At 52.6% G+C, this 20,182-nt stretch overlaps 2 long non-coding RNA genes across 2 annotated transcripts in view; both read left to right on the forward strand.

The window, feature by feature from the left end:
* Positions 1–13,299: 13,299 nt before the first annotated feature.
* LOC124503088 (uncharacterized) lies at positions 13,300–13,774 on the forward strand. Its single transcript, XR_006960107.1, has 3 exons — positions 13,300–13,356; positions 13,505–13,614; positions 13,736–13,774. It is a non-coding gene; the product is annotated as an uncharacterized LOC124503088 (long non-coding RNA).
* Positions 13,775–13,864: 90 nt separating this feature from the next.
* The window catches only part of LOC124503611 (uncharacterized), a 35,445-nt gene continuing 29,127 nt past the window's right edge, over positions 13,865–20,182 (forward strand). The window contains exon 1 of the long non-coding RNA XR_006960223.1: positions 13,865–13,905. This is a non-coding gene — a long non-coding RNA (uncharacterized LOC124503611). The remainder of the gene's footprint in view (positions 13,906–20,182) is intronic.

Consider the following 20,182-nt stretch of genomic DNA (forward strand, 5'->3'; position numbering starts at 1 on the left):
ATGTGGTGGGAAAACGCCTGGCCCTCCTGATCCATTTCCCCGCTTGAAAATGTGACTGAACGCCACCTCCCTCCAAATGATATTTTGGACATTCAACGCATGCCCCACTCAATACCTGAAAGAACGTAAGTGCTCGGTGAACAAGGTTGCGAGGGAAAGTACGGGGCGTTCATTTAAATTGAAATTTCACATAAATGATGGTACTTTTTTAGTATACATCCTTGTATTTCATGAATGATCACTATGACAGCAGCAACCACACCTCATGACAGAGCTAAGGAATTTGTTAAAAAAGAAATAGGGATTTGCATTTATTTTTTATGAAGTTTTGACCCGTCAAGCTAACTGACCGAGAAAAAACATTTTTAACTACGCTTGCAAAATGTGGTGTGTGACCATTAGAGGGCTTATTTATTTATTATTATTTTTTAATTTTACTTATTTATTAGAGAGAGAGAGGGAGAACGAGAGGGGGAGAGGCAGAGAGAGGGAAGGAGAGAGAATCGCAAGCAGGATCCTTGCTGTTAATGTGGAGTCTGACGTGGGCTCTCATGAACCATGAGATCGTGACCTGAGCCAAAATCCAGAGTCAGACGCTTAACCCAGTGAGTCACCCAGGTGACCAGGTGCCCTAGAGATCTTATTTAGCAGTCCCAACCTCAGGAGTCCCTCATAGACTCGCATGGGTCCACAGGCACCCCACCTCTCTGCACATACGAGTTCATGGTGTCAATTATAAAGTGATTTCCAGGGACGCCTGGGTGGCTCAGTCGGTTAAGCGTCTGACTTTGGCTCAGGTCGTGATCTCAGGGTTCATGGGTTCAAACCCTGTGTTGGGCTCTGTACTGACAGCTCGTAGCCTGGACCCTGCTTCGGATTCTGTGTCTGTGTTTGTCTCTCTCTCCCCACCTCCCCTGCTCATGCTCTGTCTTTCTCTCTCTCTCAAAAATAAATAAATGTTTAAAAAAATTAAAAAAGTAATTCATTTCCAGGGAAATGCACCCCCCGAGGCCCCTCTCCCACGTGAAGAGACTTGCTCCTCCAGAAATGCCCCAGGGAACATCCACTGATCTAGGGCTGACTGGAGCACAGCACCACACCGTTGGAGACCGTATGGAAGAAACCGTGGAAACGTGTCAGTGATTGAGTGAGTTCAGGCAATGCCAGTGGCTACAACAAATGAGCCCTGAGATGTGGAATCGCTTCCACGCGCAGGAAGTCCGTTTCTCACTCCCAGGCCAGGGTGGGTGTTGGCGGCCGGCAGGCCACTCTGCTCCAAGTGAGGACTCGGGGACACAGGCTCTTTCCATGCACGCGGGTCCACCACGTTGGCCCTGTGCTTCCAGGGTGTCTGGGTTCCTGCCCGAGGATGGGAGGGGGCGTGGAGAAGCCCGTGCAGAACCCCTTGGGTGGTTTTTCTGGTTCAGGCCCGGAGCTGGCTCACAACACGTGCACTCACATTCTGTTGGTTAGAGAGGGTTTCTCAGGCTTTCCAGCCAACGAGGGTCTGTCCTGAGCGGGACGTTCCCTGGCCTCTGCTTCCTCCTCCAGTTGTGACAACCATTGCTCAGAGGCCTCGGGGTGGGGGGTGGGCGGGGACAAAATCCCCCTGGCTGAGAACCTGGGGGTTGGAACTCAGTTGCACGGACACCCTGGCCACGCCTAACTCCGGGGAGGCTGGGAGACCTGGTCTGGTTGTGTGACCAGGAAGAAAATAAACTGGTTTGGAGCCTACCAGCCTGCCTCTTTCGCAATGACCTTTAGAGAGCCGGTGCCTTTCCTGCGGTGGGCACACAGGTTGCTGCAGAGCTGTTCCCTTCGGGGGGGGGGGGTGGAGGGCGCGCAGGGGGGTGGCAGATGCAGGAACTGGAGAGACCAGCATTTCGGACTTGGGTCAGATGAAGAGAATCCAAACGCCACCACTGTGTTGGGCATCACTGGGTATTTATGAAGAGGTGGATGTTTGAGAGAAGGTGCAGCAAAGGAGGAAATGTCCACTTCGGAACATCCCCTTAGGATTCACAAACACTTTTATGCACCTGACTGTGTTCCCAGGCTGCCCCAGAGTGGGAACGGATATGGCCAGCAGCCATGTCTCAGGGAGGGGCTTTGATGGCTTTGTCTTACCCGAGGTCCCTTGAGTTCTGCAGAAGGCAGAGCAGACTGGGGGTAGAAAGGGAAACGTGCAAGTCAGGTATTTGGGTGTCTTGTCAGGGAGAAGAACCGTCATTTGGAAGCCCTGTAGAGAGAATTGTTCCGTCGGCGGCATATTGTGTGTTTATTTAATTTATACTTGAAAGAAAGCAAGAGGAAACATGTAGGAAGGTGTTTTCATAATTCCTTTATTAACGTTTACATGAGTTAATGAACACGCAAACAGATCTGATGAAAACATGTCAGTAATAAAACAACCAGGTTGGTTTTAAAGAAGGATGTGAGCCATCAGATCTGACCTCAGGCTGGAAAAGAGGACAGGTTTTCCAGGCTCAGAAACCGCAGCCAGTGTGAATGGTAACACAGAGGAAATAGAGCTCAAAGGCATCCGTCTGTCCATCTGCCCGTACAATACATGTTTTCCGAACACCTACTATGCTCCAGATACTCCTTTAGGAACTTAGGAATCATCAGGGAACAAAACCAAGGTGTTGGCCTAGTTCTAACTACACCCTAACGTAAGCAGCCCCAGCTTCAGGGACTCCATTTTAATGTGAGTAAGAAGCTGAGACTCAGAGAGGATAAACGCCGACTCTGAGGTCACAGAGCCACTAAGTGTTGGGATCAGGGAGCAAAGCTGGGGGTGATAGATATGCTTTCTCTGCTTCTTTTGGTCAAATAGTGAGAAAAATCATCCTCAAGTACAGGAGAGTAACAGAGCCCCCAGGCAACATTTCAAGTCTGCTCAGGAATTGAGTGTCGTGCAGGCAGTGATGGGACCTTGCCATTTTGTTCTTTTTTTTTTTTTTAATTTTTTTTTTCAACGTTTATTTATTTTTGGGACAGAGAGAGACAGAGCATGAACGGGGGAGGGGCAGAGAGAGAGGGAGACACAGCATCGGAAACAGGCTCCAGGCTCTGAGCCATCAGCCCAGAGCCGGACGCGGGGCTCGAACTCACGGACCGCGAGATCGTGACCTGGCTGAAGTCGGACGCTTAACCGACTGCGCCACCCAGGCGCCCCTTGCCATTTTGTTCTTGAAAGCACTGCCAGCCAAAACTTGACTAGAATGATCTAGCAGCTTCTGGAAAACATGGTATTTGTAGACTCTCCCATCCCTAGCTCTTCTATAAGAATCTGGGAGTGGGATGAGGAATAAGGCCAGGCCTTTAAGTTTTTTCACAAGACTCCTAGGCAACCCCAGGGTCTTACCTTAAGAAACACTCCCCAGACCCCTGCTTCTTAGCAGAGGTGGAGATGTGACTCCAGGACCTGCATCTTAGGTATGATCCCCCAGGCGACTGTTCGAACCATTTGGTGATTGGAAGCGGCCATTTGATCATGGAAGGAAGGTTCTGATGTCTGGGGACACGGAGGGCACGATAGGAAATAATCTCCCACGGTCACCCATGTCCCGGTGAAAAACACGATTATTTCTAATCAAAACGAAGTGGTTCTTTCACCTTTGAATGTAAACCACACAGCCCTAGAGAGATCAAACGGCAAATTTTTAAAAGTCCAAAACGAAGTGATCTTTGTGTTTGGATGGTGACGACGTTCTGCTTTTCGTTTTTCTTTCCTCTCGTTTCTACCCACCAGTGTCTTCAGTGCTTCTCACAGCTACTCTCTGCGGACAGAGTGCCTAGTAGAGACAGTATTTGCTGCTCTGTAAGAGCTGTTTGTGGGATCTTGGCCTGACTCTCACGGCCCTGCTGACCGTGCCTCCACGGCTCCGGGAAGGCGGGCCGTGGCACTGACGGATTTCTGGTGGAGGGAGCGCTCTGCGTGACTCCATGGACCTGACTTTTTAGGGGAGCCGGGCTAGTTTACCGCACGGCCAATACAGGGTAAGCAGCCACCCTGTTCAGCAAAATCACGGCAAAGCAAACACACCAGGGGAAAAAAAAAAAAACAAGGCCCGGGTCTTCCCACACACATGGACCGGAGCAGTAGCTCAAGGATTCAGAGGGTGCAGCACAGAAGCCCCGTTTCCCTGAGGCCCAAGCAGGGAGCCGCGGCTCAGAGGCCACCCGGAGAGCCGAGAAGCAGTGACAGGGGGCCACTGTGTCACCGTGTCCCCGGAGAGGGGCTGACGTGAGAGGAAAGGTACAGGTTATTCCAGATTTTTAAGCTGTAGCGAACCTTTCGATTCTTTCCTTTCTCTTCTCAAGCGGCCTGGAAAGTAGGGCTAAAAAGGACATCGCGGCCCCTGACATGGGGCCGTCTCTACAAATGGGATTTTAATGCTGCGGACCCTGTGACCAGGGCCCTGCTGGCATTCCTTCTCGGGAAGCCGGTGGGAGCTCGCTGCCTGTTTCCCCTCGGCGTTTCTGGGGTCATCCGTGTTAAGCCTTCGGTTAAAGAACAGCCCCTTTGAAGCAGCTGGTTTGGGCCAGCCTCCTCGTCCCGGGATGGTTTCTCGGTATTTGGGCTCACGTGACACAGAACTACGCTGGATTCCTCGCCTTTTAAAGTTTGCTGGGTTTTTTTTTTTTTCAGCTGAAGTGGCTTGTTGTGCTTCAGAAAGATTTTGCTTTTTAGGTCATAAAGTGGAGCTTGAAGACTGGGGAAGGGTTTTCTGGTTTTTTTGTTTTAATGTCTTGCCTGCATTCTGGATGTTTGCAGGGTGTGGGAGTAAGGAAGGAGAGCAACAGGTCTGCCCGTGGGGTGGGGGGGGTTGGGGGGGGGGCGCCTGACCTGAGCTCAGGGGTGGCATGGGAGATTCGGGGTCGGGCCCGGGGCTACACTGAGGCAGACGGGGAAGGTGGCCTTCACGCTCTCGTTCTCTCTCCTGCCAACCTGTTTCGGTTTTCCGTACAGCACCCACACCCTTGGAATGTTCTCTAAAAAGTGCTGGGAGAGCAGGGTCTCATTCGTCATTCGCACCCTGTCCCCACTACCACAATGTGCGCGGCACGATGCTCATGGACGAATCCTTGAAGATGCGCATGAAGAGGTGGCTGTCGTGAACATTCTCTGCGTCCAAGTCTGCTCAAGGATTCTCATTTAAAACAAAATTTTTTAACGTTTATTTATTTTTGAGAGAGGGAGACAGAGCATGAATGGGAGAGGGGCAGAGAGAGAGGGAGACCCAGAATCCGAAGCGGGCTCCAGGCTCCGAGCCGTCAGCACAGAGCCCGAAGCGGGCCTCGAACCCATGAACTGTGAGATCATGACCTGAGCCAAAGTCGGACGCTTAACGGACTGAGCCCCCCAGGTGCCCCAGCGATTCTCATTTTAAAATAAGAGATCAGTGGCTGTAGTTGTCCCCACATGAGAGGGAAAGGGACATGATGAGGGCCAAGTGTGTATTGGGAGATGTGTGGCTGAGCAAGGAATCCCAAGTGAAAAGAAAAGTTGAAGAGTGGATTTTGACCATCAGGGAGTGATACCAAATGTTATTTGATCTTGTAGAGATCAAGAGAAAAACCAGTCATCGATTGCTTTTTAAAAAGGTAGGACGCTCACACGGTCTGAGTTTCGTTTTGTTGTTTAATTTTTTTATTAACAAGTTTTTATTTATTTATTTTTTTTAACATTTATTTATTTTTGAGACAGAGAGAGACAGAGCATGAATGGGGGAGGGGCAGAGAGAGAGGGAGACACAGAATTGGAAGCAGGCTCCAGGCTCTGAGCCATCAGCCCAGAGCCTGACGCGGGGCTCAAACTCACGGACCGCGAGATCGTGACCTGAGCTGAAGTCGGACGCTCAACCAACTGAGCCACCCAGGTGCCACTTGTTGTTTAATTTTTAACTTACAGCACCTCCTGTGAGTTTTTGCCTCTGGAGAGAAAATCGTATTCAGAGGTGATCTGTGACTTACCAGAAACAGCATCATCGATGGATGGGGAAAGACAGCGCAGGACTTCTCGTAGATGTCATGAGTTTTCTCAAGTAACAGTGTTTTCCTTTGGAAATGAAGTAAGTGCCAGCTCTGAGTTTTCTCCCTCCTCTCCTGCGAAAGACTCAATGTTTGTGTCCTCCCAGATTCCGATGTTGAAACCCTCCCTAATCTGCTGGGCGATAGTATTTGAGGTGGGTCTTTGGGAGGTGATTAGGGTTAGATGCGGTCTTGAGGCTGTTGCCCCAGGATGAGATTAGTGTCCTGATAAGAAGAGAGTCCAGAGAGCTCGCTCCACCCACCCCTTGTGCTGCAGACCAGCCAGAGGGCTCTCACCAGACACTGAAGCTGCCGGTGCCTTGATCTTGGACGTCCAGCCTCCAGAACTGCGAGGAATGAATGTTTGTCTTTTAAGCCACCCAGTGTATGGTATGTTGTTATAGCACATCCCCCCCCCGCCCCCCAATTATGGACCACCCGCCCTGTCTCAACCCTGGATCCCCGGGGCCGACCTCTCTGAGGAGTGCTCCCTCTGGGAAGTCACTGCTGTCCTGGCCTCAGTCCAGCTGTCAGCCCGGCCCCTCTGATCCCTCCCAGCCCCCCCAGCCTTCTGCACCATGTACAGACTCTGGCTGGCCCGAAGGCCCTGCCGGTTCTGCCCTGATCTGCTTTCCAGCCCAGCTGCTCCTACCCACGCTGTGTGTGCTGCCCCCAGGACACCACATTCTCATGGGCGCTGGGCGGGGGTTTGCTTACAAGGGATTCCCTTCATTGCCCCCTTTCATGGCCTGAGCTTTTTTGTCCTTCAGCCTCAGATACCACTTGCCCTAAAATCTTTCCCGGCCCCCAAGGTGGACCTTCCACCTAAAAGCCTCGCCTGCACAGAGAGGGCTGGGCTGGGAGTGTTCCGGGAGCCCCCTTCCTTAGCAGAGCGCCTGTGGGGGGCAGACAGGGCAGCGTCCAGAGGCCAGAGCTATCCGTTGTCTCCATGCAGTGGGGCAGCCGCTCTCAGTGTGGCCATGACCGCGGCATCACTGGGGACTTGGCAGGATTGCAAATTCTCGGGCCTCACCGCAGGCCTGCCGGATCAGTTCTGGGGCGGTTCTGGGGAGCGGGCCCAGAGGTCGGTTCCGACCAGCCCTCCAGGGGATTCTGACGCTCGCCAAGAGTGAGGACCGCTGGGCTGGAGCAGAGAACGGTGACGAAGAGACATTGCTGCTCCTTTGCCAGCTCCCCGGCGTGCTCAGATTTGAACATGGGCGTGCGAAAGCCACCAGCTGGTGACCTCCGCGTCCCGCAGGCCCACGCGCAGGAAATAGAGTTTGTCACCCATAGCTGAAAACCAAGTATCAACAAACCCGCTGGGGACCAGGCTGGACCAGACCTTGGAAGAAAGGGAGCAGAGCCCCCACCGGTGTTTCCAGCTGAGGGCCCACGGGGGCCAGGCCCACTGGGACTTCCAGCCAGGCGCCCCGGGTTGGATTAGGAGACGTGTTAACAAGGATCTGGCTGGGGGAAGGGAAGCAGCTAGAAGCACCGGGTGAAAGTCCAAGGCCCCAGTTCTTGAGGTGGTGGTTGTTGTCTTATCGGGCCTGGACATTTAATTGTTATATTCACAGACTCACAAAATGGTCTTGGCAAAAAAGATCCCTGAAAGTCCCTCTGTGCCGTTTTTCAAGTTACAGTCGAGCAGCAGAGGCCTGGAGCCCCTCAGCGGCCTCAGCAGATGTCTGAGGGTGGGAGCAGGGTCTGGAGCCCTGGCCTCTGGCAGAGACCCTCACAGAGCAGAGCCGGGAGCGGGGGCTTCCCCGCCCTCACCTGCCCCTTTTTCTGCATCTCCAGGCTGCCGGGGGCCGGGGTGTTCCTCCAGGCAGGTCCACCCTAATTGTTGGAGGCTTTCTGAGAAGTTCGGGTACATAGCTCCCTTTTTTCTTCAATCTTTGCCCAGTGCGTAGGCAAAGGGGAAATTTGCAATGTCTACGCTCACTAGCACGTGCCGTGCTGAGAAAGCAGGAGCTGAGTGGGGCCTGGGCTTTCTCTTCTCCCCAGAGCTCACGAACAAGACCACAGTGGGGACAAACAGGCCTAACACATGCACTCCCTTGTCCCCCCAACAAACCCAAGCTCCGGATCTCCCAGTGATGGTGTCGGGACTAGGATGACCACATACATAATAGAGTCTCTAAAGCGGGACATTAGTGAGAGCTACAGGGGGTACCGTTAGCAGCCCAGGGCCACGGCCTAAGCAGGTGTGAAGGCCGCCCGCTGTCCCGGGCAAGTATACAGTGTGGTCGCCCATCTATGAACCGGTTGAGGGTAGTTATGAAGGATTTCATAAGCAAAAACACAACACACAATTGTTATAGAACGTTGGCGGTCTCACCATGATCTACGGGCACCAGAAAGAGTGACTTCCAAGGCCCTGGGTTAAACGGTAAGTGGAATTAAGCTTAAAGGACAGCCTGGCATGGAGGGTGGAAGTCGGCTATGTGAGGACGCGGTGCATTCTCAGTTTGAGCCCTGGGGACCTTCTGGTTTCCTCCCAGTCAGTCTCTCCAACACAAGTGAGGCCAGAGCAATTTTCTAGCAAAACTGGGATCCTGCGGTTGTCCTGCTCCAAGCCTCTCAACAGCTCCTCATGGCTGACAGGAAGAGGCAGGACTTCCTCTGGAAGCCCCCACTCTGCTGTCACTTGGTTCTGGGCCCTCCCGCCCCCTCCCCCTGCACCTATGTCCACAGGTCCCAGCATGCCTCTTTCCCACCCGTTCGCCACCGGAGGCCTTGGAAACTGGTTCTCAAACCCCCTCTTCTGAAAGGCCTCCCTGGGCGCCCCCGGGCAGGGGCAGCAGCCTCTTTTGCTCCTATTCCTCCAATGGTCAGGGGGCCTCATCCACCAGGCTGGGCCGCAGAGAGTTAGATGCGTTTCTTGTTCATCCCCTGTCCCCCGCTGTGACCATCACAGACTAGAAGCTTCGAGATTAGCTGCTGAACTGGTTAACTTGTCTCTTCCTACATATCTCCAGGAAAGGAGATCCTTCCACTCCAGTGTCTTCCAGGGTCGGGGAGTAGGGACATTAAGGAATCTCAGAGTCAGAAGGGATCCCCGGGGATGGTGTGTTCACCTGGGATGAAGCGACCCGTTCGGGGGCACACAGGCGGTTTTGTCAGAGGGGAAGGGCCGCTTACACACATTCTCCTGATTAAAGAACCCATCCCCCTTCTCCAGCTGCCACTGGAGTTGAGCAGATCCCTGCTGAGTGGTGCCCACAGGGGACAGAAAACCCAGCCTTCAGCACAGCAACCCACTGCCCGCTGGAGCCCACGGCCATTCCAGATACCCGCAGCCCTGCTCTTGGCCACTTCCTGGCCTAGCGGGAAGATCTCTCATTTAAGACTCAGATCTGCGAAACGTTTTGTGGCCTAAGCCTTCACTTAGAAGAGGCCATTTCCGCATCAAGGTCCCACCCTGCCCTGCGTAGAGTCCCTGCAAGGCATGAAGAGCCTTCTGGATGAGCATGTGGCACGCAGGTGTTGGTACGTCTGCTTCCCCAGTTAGCTCCTTCCAGACCCTCTGTTTCTTGTTCATTGTTGTTCCCCCAACACCTAGCACCGGCCAGGCACGTGAATGTCCTGAATTAACATTCACTGAATGGACGAATGATTTATTTTATTCTCAGCAGAAGGAAAATGACACATCACCAGTTCACAGGTATCCATCATAAGAAGCAAAAAGACCCAGATGTGTATACTTCTTTCTCTAGAATGAAGAGTGATGTCACATGTTGATCGACTAATTGGCACAAGTCTTTTACCTCTGGAATACTCCACCTGAGCCTTGAGACGTCCACAGCCCAGCCACCAGGCCTGCTGGCCCCGTGGTACCCTTGGGCTGTAGGAGGGCCCGAGTGGGATGACTTTTTGCGGCCTGTCTGGATTTGTGGTGCCCGGAAAGCAGGGAGACAGAAGTGTAGACGTCGCCTGGTACTTTGTTGCTTTAATCAATTGGCTTTATGAGACTGCAGGGCGTGGAAGTTAGCCTGCCATTATGGCTCTTGACTTAACTCACTTCCCTAGACAAGGCAACGGGGGAGTCAGGCAGGGAAGCTGCCTCGGTGAGCTGCTGGGTGACCTGGCTGCTGCAGCCAGTGCAGTCTTCTCCTGTCTTATTGGCCAAACTTCCCAACGCTTTTGGAAATCTCTGTAAAAAAAAAATATTTTTAAATGCTTACTTATTTTTGAGAGAGAGAGAGTTTGAGCAGGGGAGGGGCAGAGAGAGAGAGAGAGAGGGAGACACAGAATCCAAAGCAGGCTCCAGGCTCTGAGCTGTCAGCAGTGAGCCCGATGCGGGGCTTGAACCCATGAACCGTGAGATCATGACCTGAGCTGAAGTTGGATGCTTCACTGACTGAGCCACCCAGGCACCCCTGGAAATCTCTTTAAATTTTGAATGTTCTCACTACCATTTCCAAAGGGAGGGAGAAAACACATTTCCTTTTTTGTTCGTTTTAATGTCACTCCTTTAGAAGTTTATTCCCAGGGAGCACTCCGTGGATGCCCTGAAATTTCCGATTTCTCTCCTAATGAAAAGCAACATTTTCAGAGCTAGTCCATGACTGATCAGGAAGTTGGGAACTTGCCCCGGAGGGAGGGTGCCAATGACACTTGCACTAAAATGACATTGGCACTAAATCTTCGTGTTTGGCTCCTCCCTTCCCCTATAAAACAACACTGCTCACAAATCCTCCTGGATCTTTCTCGAAGTCAGGACCAAGCCGGCTCCCTCCTCGCCTTCTCCATGTTCCAGACACTTCTCTCCTGTTGCTAAGTTAATGATCCTTTTGAAGGTGAAGAATTGAGGTTATTTAATTGGGGGAAAGGTCAGGAGTGATGGAGAAACGTCATCAAGGATTATGAAAGGTGTCAGCTTGCCCATCACTTGTTCTGCACAGAACTACTCAGTTTCCATCTGGGGAGAGAAGGGGGGGGTGCCGCACCACATCATGAGAGCTTCTGGCCCATGTCACTCCTCCTACAGAGCTGAAAGGAAACAAACTAGCTGCAAAGCAGAGAGGCTGTGCTGAACCATGACCGGGAAGTCAGACCCAAGCCTCCTTTCTGAAAGGGATGCATAGAACATCATCTGTAGAGAAAATTGAAACTTCTTCTTTCTGAACAAGCTGGTGGGAAGCGTCAGCGCTAAGATATGGTGAGAAAGTCAGTGTTTTGGGGTGGATAGAGACAGTCGAGAGCAGGTGCCACCCAGATTCACCCTCCCACCCCCCAGTCCGCTGGGGTGAGCCAGAGGTGTGGTGGAGAGGACACAGTTAGACAAGGAGTAGTCCTGAAGGAACTCAGAGCCCCCCGAGCCTCGGCCAGCAGGCTGCTGAGTTATATCAAAGGCAGATATCTTTAAGAAGAGACTCAACAATAACAACTGAGCCCCCACTATAGGACAGATGTGTTCGTTCGTTCATTCATTCATTCATTCATTCATTCATTTAATTTGAGCGTCTGTGCTGTGGCAACTACTAGGATAGGGGCACAGGAAGCAAAGACAGAGAATGCAAATTTCTGGTGAGGCAGGTGAACAAATGTGTAAGTCGGAATGCAGCATGGTAAGTTCTAGCACAGAGGCAAGCTGGGTGCCGGGAAGCCCAGAGTAGGGGGCTGACACCAAACCTGGAGAATGTGGGGCTGGGAGACAAGACCTCCTGAGAAGGTGGGCCTCACGAGATGGTAGGTGTGGTGGGCGATGATGATGACGATTGTGTTGATAGGTGTCGTAATGCCTTTGGTGATTTACCTAATAATGTCCTCCTTGCTCCGGAGGTGAGCACTGGTATTCTCCCTTTGGTGGTCTGAGCTCTGCGTGAGGAATTCAAGCGGAGAGAAGCAGGGAGGGCACTGAAGAGCCCTGCTCCTTGTGCAGGCATCTTGGAGGACCCAGGAGTGTGGAGCCGGCCCTGTGGGCAGTGGTCTTCCTTGTAGGCAGGCGCTTGATGTGGGTGGTCGGTGGTGATTTTGGAGCAGGTGAGGAACAAGGTGAGATTTACTCTTCAGAGAGGGATCCCCGGAGCCTGGATGGAGGGCTTCCTAGGAGGGAGTGGAAGAAGAGACACTGGCCGGGGAATGAGGATTGCAGTGAGCAGGAGGTGGGAGGGAGGGCACGTCAGGCACTCCATCAGCCCCAGCCCTTGTCCCGACGAGGGCACTGAGGCTCACGGTGGACCTCAGAAATACAGCAGGTGTATTGCAGTAGGATTCCAGTGCAGCTTTCTTGGCTCCGAGGTGAAAGGCTCTGCATCATGCCATGGAAACCGAGAGTGACCTTTTGTACTCCCAGTTCTGTGATTTTTGTCTAAATCTTTCCATCCAGCCCCGCAGGCTACGATTGGGTCTCTTTCAGGGTCATGGAAGGGAGAAACCTTTTCCTCTGAGCTTTTCCCTTTATGTTCCGCTTCAGTAGGCATTTGTGGGCTTTGAATGGAGGACCCAGGCTCCTGGCTCACACGAGTGAACCAGTGGTCCAGAAAGCAAATCAGCTCATGTGTGTGGCCAGCCACGGCGGCTGCTGCCAGTGTCCCCAGAGAACACTCCAGTAAATAGCAGACAGGTGCATCCCTGTCCTTCCCCAGGGCAGATCTCGAGGCGATACAGCTTTCTGCGGCCCCCAGGTTCTCCCCCGCAGAACTGAATCGATTCTCTTGTACTGAAATGCACATTTTCAATATTTAGTTGCTTCTGGTAAGTTTTGTTTAGAACGTGTTGAAATTGGAGCCTATCAGACAAATGTAAAAATCTTCCTTAAACTCTAAAAATAAGTACACTTCTTGGCTAGGATCCAAGAGTAAGAAACTTCATCCAAAGTGATAATTATCTGGAAAAGTGAAGAAGGAGTCACGGTAGAGGATAAAGGGTTTTGACCATAACTTGTAATGAGTAAATGTTGGGCAGACTTTCTGGAAGGCTCCATTCCCAAAGGGAGGGGCTTTGGTGGACCTGCCGGGCGGCTGCTTATTGAGTTTCTGTCTGTGCCTTTAGGGAAAAGGCTAAGGCACCAACAAAGCTGGCCTTGCCTCCTCCTTTTCCTTTGAAACCTACAATGCAATTAATTACCAGCTTCACCCCCATACACCTTCCTTTGATAAGCCCCGGTTTATGGGGCCAGTACCTCGGAGCTTCTGCTGAAGCCCAGCCTTCTTGGTAATTGCAATTTCCTGCCCAGCTTTGCAGCTTCCGGCAGGATGCACACACATCCGCCGGGGCCGGTGTGTGCTTTTACTTGTTCCTTGAGTAACAGAGGAAAAGGGTGTTGAACGGTACTCAATGTGAAGGAAAGCTTCCAGTTCTAGAACTGAGGTATCTAGCCAGAAATGTTTTGATTTTCCAAAAGGTGGAAGGGATTTCTAGACAGAAGAGTTTGCTGGAGACCAAGGCGGCAATGAACGAGCTCTTGGTTCCAACTGTCTTCTTGTATTTTTTTCCCCCTTTCTCTCATTTTCTCCAGAGATAAAGTGAAGGGAATTGTTGCTAAAAACAAGTGCACAAATATCCGTAGCCGTGAATAGTTAAGTGGTTGTATTTCAGTGGTGACAATGAGCCAGAAACGAAGGAGAGGTCAGTAATACCGATCCCATCTTTATATGAACATCTGTTATTTTGTTCGCCGTGGATTTTGCATCACTTTTGATTTCTTTTTATTCTTTTCATTTTTTAAAAATGTTCATTTATTTTTCAGAGAGAGAGACAAAGCACGAGCAGGGGAGGGGCAGAGAGGGAGACACAGAGTCTGAAACAGGCTCCAGGCTCTGAGCCGTCAGCACAGAGCCCGACGCGGGGCTCGAACGCACAGACTGTGAGATCATGACCTGAGACGAAGCTGGACACTCAACCGACTGAGCCACCCAGGTGCCCTTGATTTCTTAAATATTGCACTAGAATATGATTTGTCTTGACCACTGAGTTTTTTTGAAATCCCCTTTAATTTTACACTCAAGGCCTCCCAAACCCTCACCCTAGTCCTGGCCCTAGGCTGGTTCACTGTGCCAGTCGCTATCAATACCTCCTTAGCTGATTCATTGATGGAGGTAAAGAAAATAGACTCGCTCAGGCCTCTCCTGACCCCTCTGCCTGGTCCCCTTTCTCTGCCCTCTGGCACAATTTCCTCATCCTCAACGGCCTGCTTATATGTGCCCTTCATTAAGAAGCTTCCTCTCGCCTCTGGAGAATCTTCTTCCCTCCTGCACCCCCGCAGCACGAGTACTCACCTGTGCTCTAACCCTGTTGTCCCCCAGTGCACGTTTTCCCCAGATCCCCATTTGTTTTCCTCACCAGATGGGGAGCTCTTCAGGGTTGGGCACCGTGCTTTATTTATTTATGTCTTGCGTGGTTTTCTTAGTGTGTGGTTGGTGGGTACCCACTGAACGGTTAACATGGGATTACTAGGTGCTCAAATGGCTTTGCTAAGTATTAATACACCGGGAGTGTGAAAAAAGAAACTGGCAACGTGTGAGTCCTTTCCTCTGTTCCTGTGACCGTGGGACCCTTCCAGTAGGCTAACGATTGGCGGCTTGTGGAGCGGGCCAGGGTAGGAATGCAGGAATCTGGAAAATCGGGAATGTCATACCAGGAAGTCTTGTGGCTCCGTAGGGAGGGGACGGGGTGGGGGGTAGGGGAGGCATTCTGGAAAGCACACACCATGTACAGCTCATTCAACAAATACTTGCTGACCGACTGATGGGTTTGGTCGACCCAGAGATAAGTGGGTTGTGCTGTCGAACCACAGGTATAAGTGCATTGGGAGGGGACAATCAGGAAAGGCAGGGGACCCTCGGTAAGGGGGCACGGGAACGAGAAGGCACCGAACGCGCCCCGGGAGAGGGAAGATATTGACAGAAAGAAGGGAAGTAATGATTATGTGACATTTTTCCAAAACGTACATCTTCAGAGTGATCTGTACATATGTTTTTTCCTTTAAACTCGGGTCAAAGAAATGAGGAAGTTAAATGCTGTGGAGAGGCTATTGTTAACTCCAGCCACAATAGCTGGATAATATTTTTAGTTTTACTGGGATATTTAAAGGAAGATAAATAGGTTTTATAATGAGACCACAGTGCACACACTGTTTGCCTATTATAAGCTGGACTTCTGGAGAAGCCTTGAGCAATGATTTAGGAAGGTCATAAAATGGGAAAGCAAAAAACAAAAACAAAAACACTGGTAAATTAGCATCCAAGAAATGATTCAGACCCGCCTAACGATGGTTTGGTTGTCTAGGACTGTCCAGGAAAGTACCCTAACATGATGGCCTACGACAGCAGCCAGTCTACTTGGCGTGGTTCTGAGGGTCCAGCCCTGGGGACAGGCCAGTTGGGGGCTGCAGGTCTAAGACGTGTGGTGTCCTCCATCTGGGGACATGTACCCTGAGTTTCTCTACAGGCTGTCTGTAGCGCAGCAGACCCCTGTGCTCCTTGGGGGCAGCGAGGTTCTCCCACCAGCGAAGATGGACGTGGGGTGGGTGAGACTCTTGCGGGAGGACCGGGCTCGGACGTTAGCTGTTAGACCCAGGAAAGGAGGGGGCCGAGCTGATGATTTGTGAAGGGGCCGGGGCCTGAGGAGACGCGTCACCAGGGCGCTTCAGTGCCCCCCGCCTTGAGGTGATGCCATTGCCCGGGGAAGCCCTACCTGTGGGGGCCCTGGACCCACCTCAGGCAATCCTGTGGTAGTTGGTTCTGTGGACCCTGCTAGGTGGGGTCGGGGCCTGGCAGGCTGTGGGGGCAAGCAGGGGAGGAGGGGTGCTGGTGAAACCCAGCACTGTTCGTGGCCTCAGAGGAGTCTGCCACGTGCCCTGCATGGCCTGTCCCGTGGCTGCCGTGTGCGTGGCCCCGTCAGGCAGAGTCCGGCTGGGGCGGGGCCTGGCGAGGAGGTAGCTCCCAGCTCCCAGCTCCCAGTTCCCGCCATCCTCAGAGGCCGTGGACGGTACTGGAGGCGAACTGGACACAGAGCACCTCGGCTAGGGAGGTGCTCTTCCACGGAAGGCGTGGCGTAGAAGGCTCTGTGGGGATGCCCCCATCCCCTGCAACGAAGCTCATGCTTGTTGGGGTTGCAGGAGGAGGGCGGCTGCGCCCAGGCCTGCTGACTGTTGGGCGGGGCCCAGAAGGCTTTCCGCAGCCCCTGACCAGCTTTGGGTGCTTGCCTGAGGGCCCGGCTGCCCCGTGAGGGACGGCACGTCCTGAATAACTAATAAACCAGGGGATAGTGTCGGGGAAACGGGGGAATGAGGACATTCTCCTGGATCCACAGTCCCCTGTCGCCCTGGGAAGCACCTGTCAGGCCTGGTTCCTCTCTCTGCCCTGTCACTGCTGCCCTGGGGAGGAGGGTGGGTGCTGTAAAGGGTGCACGACTAGAAGGGCAGACCCACTTCTGATGTTCATGGGGCCCAGGACAGGGGGGTGGCAGGGTCCCTTGGCCCACAGTCCCCCCGCCCTTCATCTGCCCACCTTGGGTCTGCGTAGTCACGAAGGGCCTGGCAAGTGGCCCGCACACACCCAGCCCTCGAACCAAACTCCTGACTCACACGCCACTAAAAACAGACCCTCTGGCCTTGGGGTTCTTCTAGCCTAGGACGCACCCAGCGAGGAGGGCTGTTCAGGCCCTGGAAAGCAGGGCTGGAGCCTCTGGGCTGGGATTTCTGGGGTTACAAGTACTCAGGGTCTGGTTCTGAAGTGAGGGCATGGGCCCCCCGGAAGCAGGTCCCCTTGGCCCTGCGGACCCTGTGCTGGGTTGCTAGGTCCGCTGGAACCAAGTGGTGCTGACTGGGTGGCTTGAACGACAGGGATGCGTCCTCTGACAGTTGTGGGGGCAAGGAGCGCGAGATCGAGCCTCCCGTCTGGCTCTGAGTCTGCCAGGCGTGGCTTGGAAACCTGGAAGCTGACCTGGAGGCTGAATGGTCCGGAGAACTGGTTTTAGGAGGCCACTGTAGTTTCCCAGGTGAGCCCAGCTCATGCCTGGGGGGGCGGGGGGAGGTCCCGCTAGGAGACACTTCTGAGGTGCATCCCGCGTGGGTCATCCCCAGGTTCTGGGCAGAGGCCCAGGGAAGTGAGGTAACCACCAAAGTCCTCGACCTCTTGCCGTTTTGTCCCCTGAGCCCGACCCCTGGAGGTCAGCCAGCAGAGAGCTTCTTTTTCAAGGACGACTGAAGTAACACACGTCTGCCATGGTTGCATTTCCAGGTCTTGTGATGGCAGAACAGTTAAATCTTGACCTAAAGGCTTTTGACAGGGGTTGAAGAGGGAACGGGGTGTTGGTGAAGGGCTGGGGCCATGTTGGCCTCATCCCTCTGCTGCCCCGCCATGGAAGCCTGGCTTCCTGGCCGCCTGTCCGAGCAAGCCACTCTCCAGTCCCCGTTGGCGGGCATGACTCCGTCTCATACGTGATCGAGAAACTCTTTATCCAAACCATCGCTTGAATTTGGACACAGGGAACAGAACAAAACAAACCTGGGTGCTCAGAGCCTGCATGGGCCCGCAGGTATGCCCTGGGAACGTTCCCTGTAGACCCCTGCCCTGCCCCTTCCTGCCCCCTTCCCCCGGAGGGCCCACAACTGTTTGCAATGAATGTGACATTTATTCTTCTTGGCTCTGTGCAAAGTCAGGTGAGATTATTGCAGATAGAATATAGAAATATTCATTCTCTCTTCCAAAAAAGGCTCTTAAATGTCAAATCAAATTAAACGAAATCATTGTATCAGGCAGAACACATATAAGTTGCAGATGGTGTAGTCTCTCTATAAATTTCCCCAACCTCACTGCTTCCCCTTAGATTTTATTGACCTGGGCCAGTTTAAATAAAGTTCAGATATACTTATTAGTTGAGCAAATGTCATTTGCTAGAGTCTGAGCAAAAGGCAACCGCTAACTTCTCCCCCCGCCCAGTCCTCCCACCACCCGCCCCACTGTTGGTCTGGCTTCCTCGCTGCACTAATGTTAAGGTTCTCTGACAGCAACTTCACCTGACATAGTTTTACCTCAGCAGCCCACCTTTAAATCGCCCTGAAAGTGATCAAAGGGCAATTCCTGGGGCTCAGCATCCGGGCCTTGGCTCTTCTGGGGAGGCCTTTTGGAGCCCCCAGGCTGTGGGAAGGAGCCGGAGGAGGGAGCCTGCGTGGGAGGCACGGCCGCGTGATAAACACGCCCCGCTCCAAAAGGCAGGGGCCCTGTGCACAGATGTTGCGATGTTATGAGATAATTTTAGGGCCTCAATGGGGCGAAAAGGGTGGATTTGTCAGAGAGGGGCATATCTCGGCCGGTCTTTTCAGGGAGCAGCACCACGACTTCATTACCATGTCAATCCTGGGAGAAGGCCCTGATTGAACACAGCAGTTGGCTGAATGCATACGGAGCGGATGGACCCCTGAATGAATAGTGAATGGAAAACCGGCTGGAATCTGCCTTCAGCTTTGTTTTCGGGGATGACCAGTGTGAGGGACCCCAGAGCTCCCAGCGCAGATGGGAGGAGGAGGCAGCCATGTGACGGGCTTCTGTCTCTCCCTTTTCATCCTATCACTCACTCGCGGGGCTTTTCCTCCATATTCGTAGACATCTTTCAGTTGCCTCAACGAAATTTGCTTCCATCTCCCTCGCTCCCCTGAAGCAGAGGCAGCTTTGGGGAGGGGAGGGGGAAATAGACATGAAACACAATAGCAGATGCGGCAATCAACGTTTGCATTTCTCTTTCAAAACCGTGAAGTTTGAAGATCCTCGGCTTTGTGAGTTTTAGAAGTAATTTGAACGTGTAGCCCAGAAATCACGAGAAAGACAATTCCAAGTCTGAACAAGTTCGGAACTACTTCTGGAGTCCTCCTGCGTGAAGGGACTCACTCTGGGTTCGTCCAGAGAGGGTTCGGGCTTTCAGAGCGCGGCCGCGTCCGAAGGGGCCAGTGCTGTAAATCAAAGGGCTCTGGCATTATCTAGTTTCCTTTCTGGCTTTAAAAGTTAGAACAGATGTCACAAGAGAGGACAAAATGGATTTTACCCACCAAGAGGGGCTTTTCTTACCGTCTGTAATAGGAAGTGCCTTGAAATGCTAATGTACACAGTTTGTGTCGATGGGGTTTGCATAGAGATGGTGGGAAACAGCTCTGAGCCCAACAAAACCTTTTGTTATTAATCAAGAAAATCTGGTCTTCTGAAGCAGCAAAGAGCTGGAAATTAGCGAGGCCAGCAATGAGGCCAGGGAGCAAAAATGCAGTGGAAGATCCCAGCGCTCCAGTAAGACTTGGTATCTGGGGCCATGCCGTATTTCCATGCCCCCCCACCGGCCCCCCACTTCTCCGCTCTCCCAGAGCCTCCGTCTTTAAAGGGGGAGGGGTATTTCCCTTGTATCTTGTACTTTAAAGTCGTGTGTTTTCTTTTTAAGCAATTTTGAGAAGCAGGCTGGAAGAACATCCATTAAAAGCGCGCTAATGAAGCGGGGCTGAGAAAAGCAAGCTAAACACCACAGAAGCAAAGCGGAGCATTTTGCTCAGCTAATGGGCTTGATTATGAGATTTTACAGGCCCTTTTATAAACTCGAATTTTATTTTGTGCCGGGGAACAGGAAATTTCTGTTTGGTTTTAAACATACATGATCATACCGCCAAATACTCCTAATTTAAAGCTGTGAGAGGGGGAGATTTCATGTCTAAGAGAGGAGGGGGCGGAAGAAGCCCTGCCAACCGTAGTCAGGGCACAACCTTCACGCCTCGGCTGGAGAGAGTGGCCCGGGGGCTGCGAAGCCCTCGTGGTCACCTCCCTCTCCCCCGAGCCGCTGTGGCTCTCAGAATCTGGCATCCGCTCACAGCGTCTGGCGTCGTTCCCTTTGGGATGGGGCGTGTTCACCTCACCTTATCTCCTCAACTAGAACAGGGAATTCTTTGTGGTCGTGGGCTAGCCTCTGCCTTTTAGGATATTTAGCAGCGTCCCTGGCCTCTGCTCAAATGCCGGTAGCACCCTTCCCCCATTGTGACCACCAAAAACGTCTCCAGACATTACCCAACTCACCCCTGGTTGAGAACCACTGAACTAGATAGATCACCTGCCTTAGGGTGATAGGAGCTGCACTGGAAACGTGCCTCGTGACGGCCCAGGGTCCAGGCTGGTGCTGGGTGTGGGGCCTCCACGCTGGTGCAGTGATTGATTGTACTGGT

This window comes from Lynx rufus, unplaced genomic scaffold (assembly GCF_022079265.1).
Source record: "Lynx rufus isolate CCGP_SWC_20201006 ecotype Redwood Valley unplaced genomic scaffold, mLynRuf1.p SCAF_8, whole genome shotgun sequence".
NCBI lineage: Eukaryota > Metazoa > Chordata > Mammalia > Carnivora > Felidae > Lynx > Lynx rufus.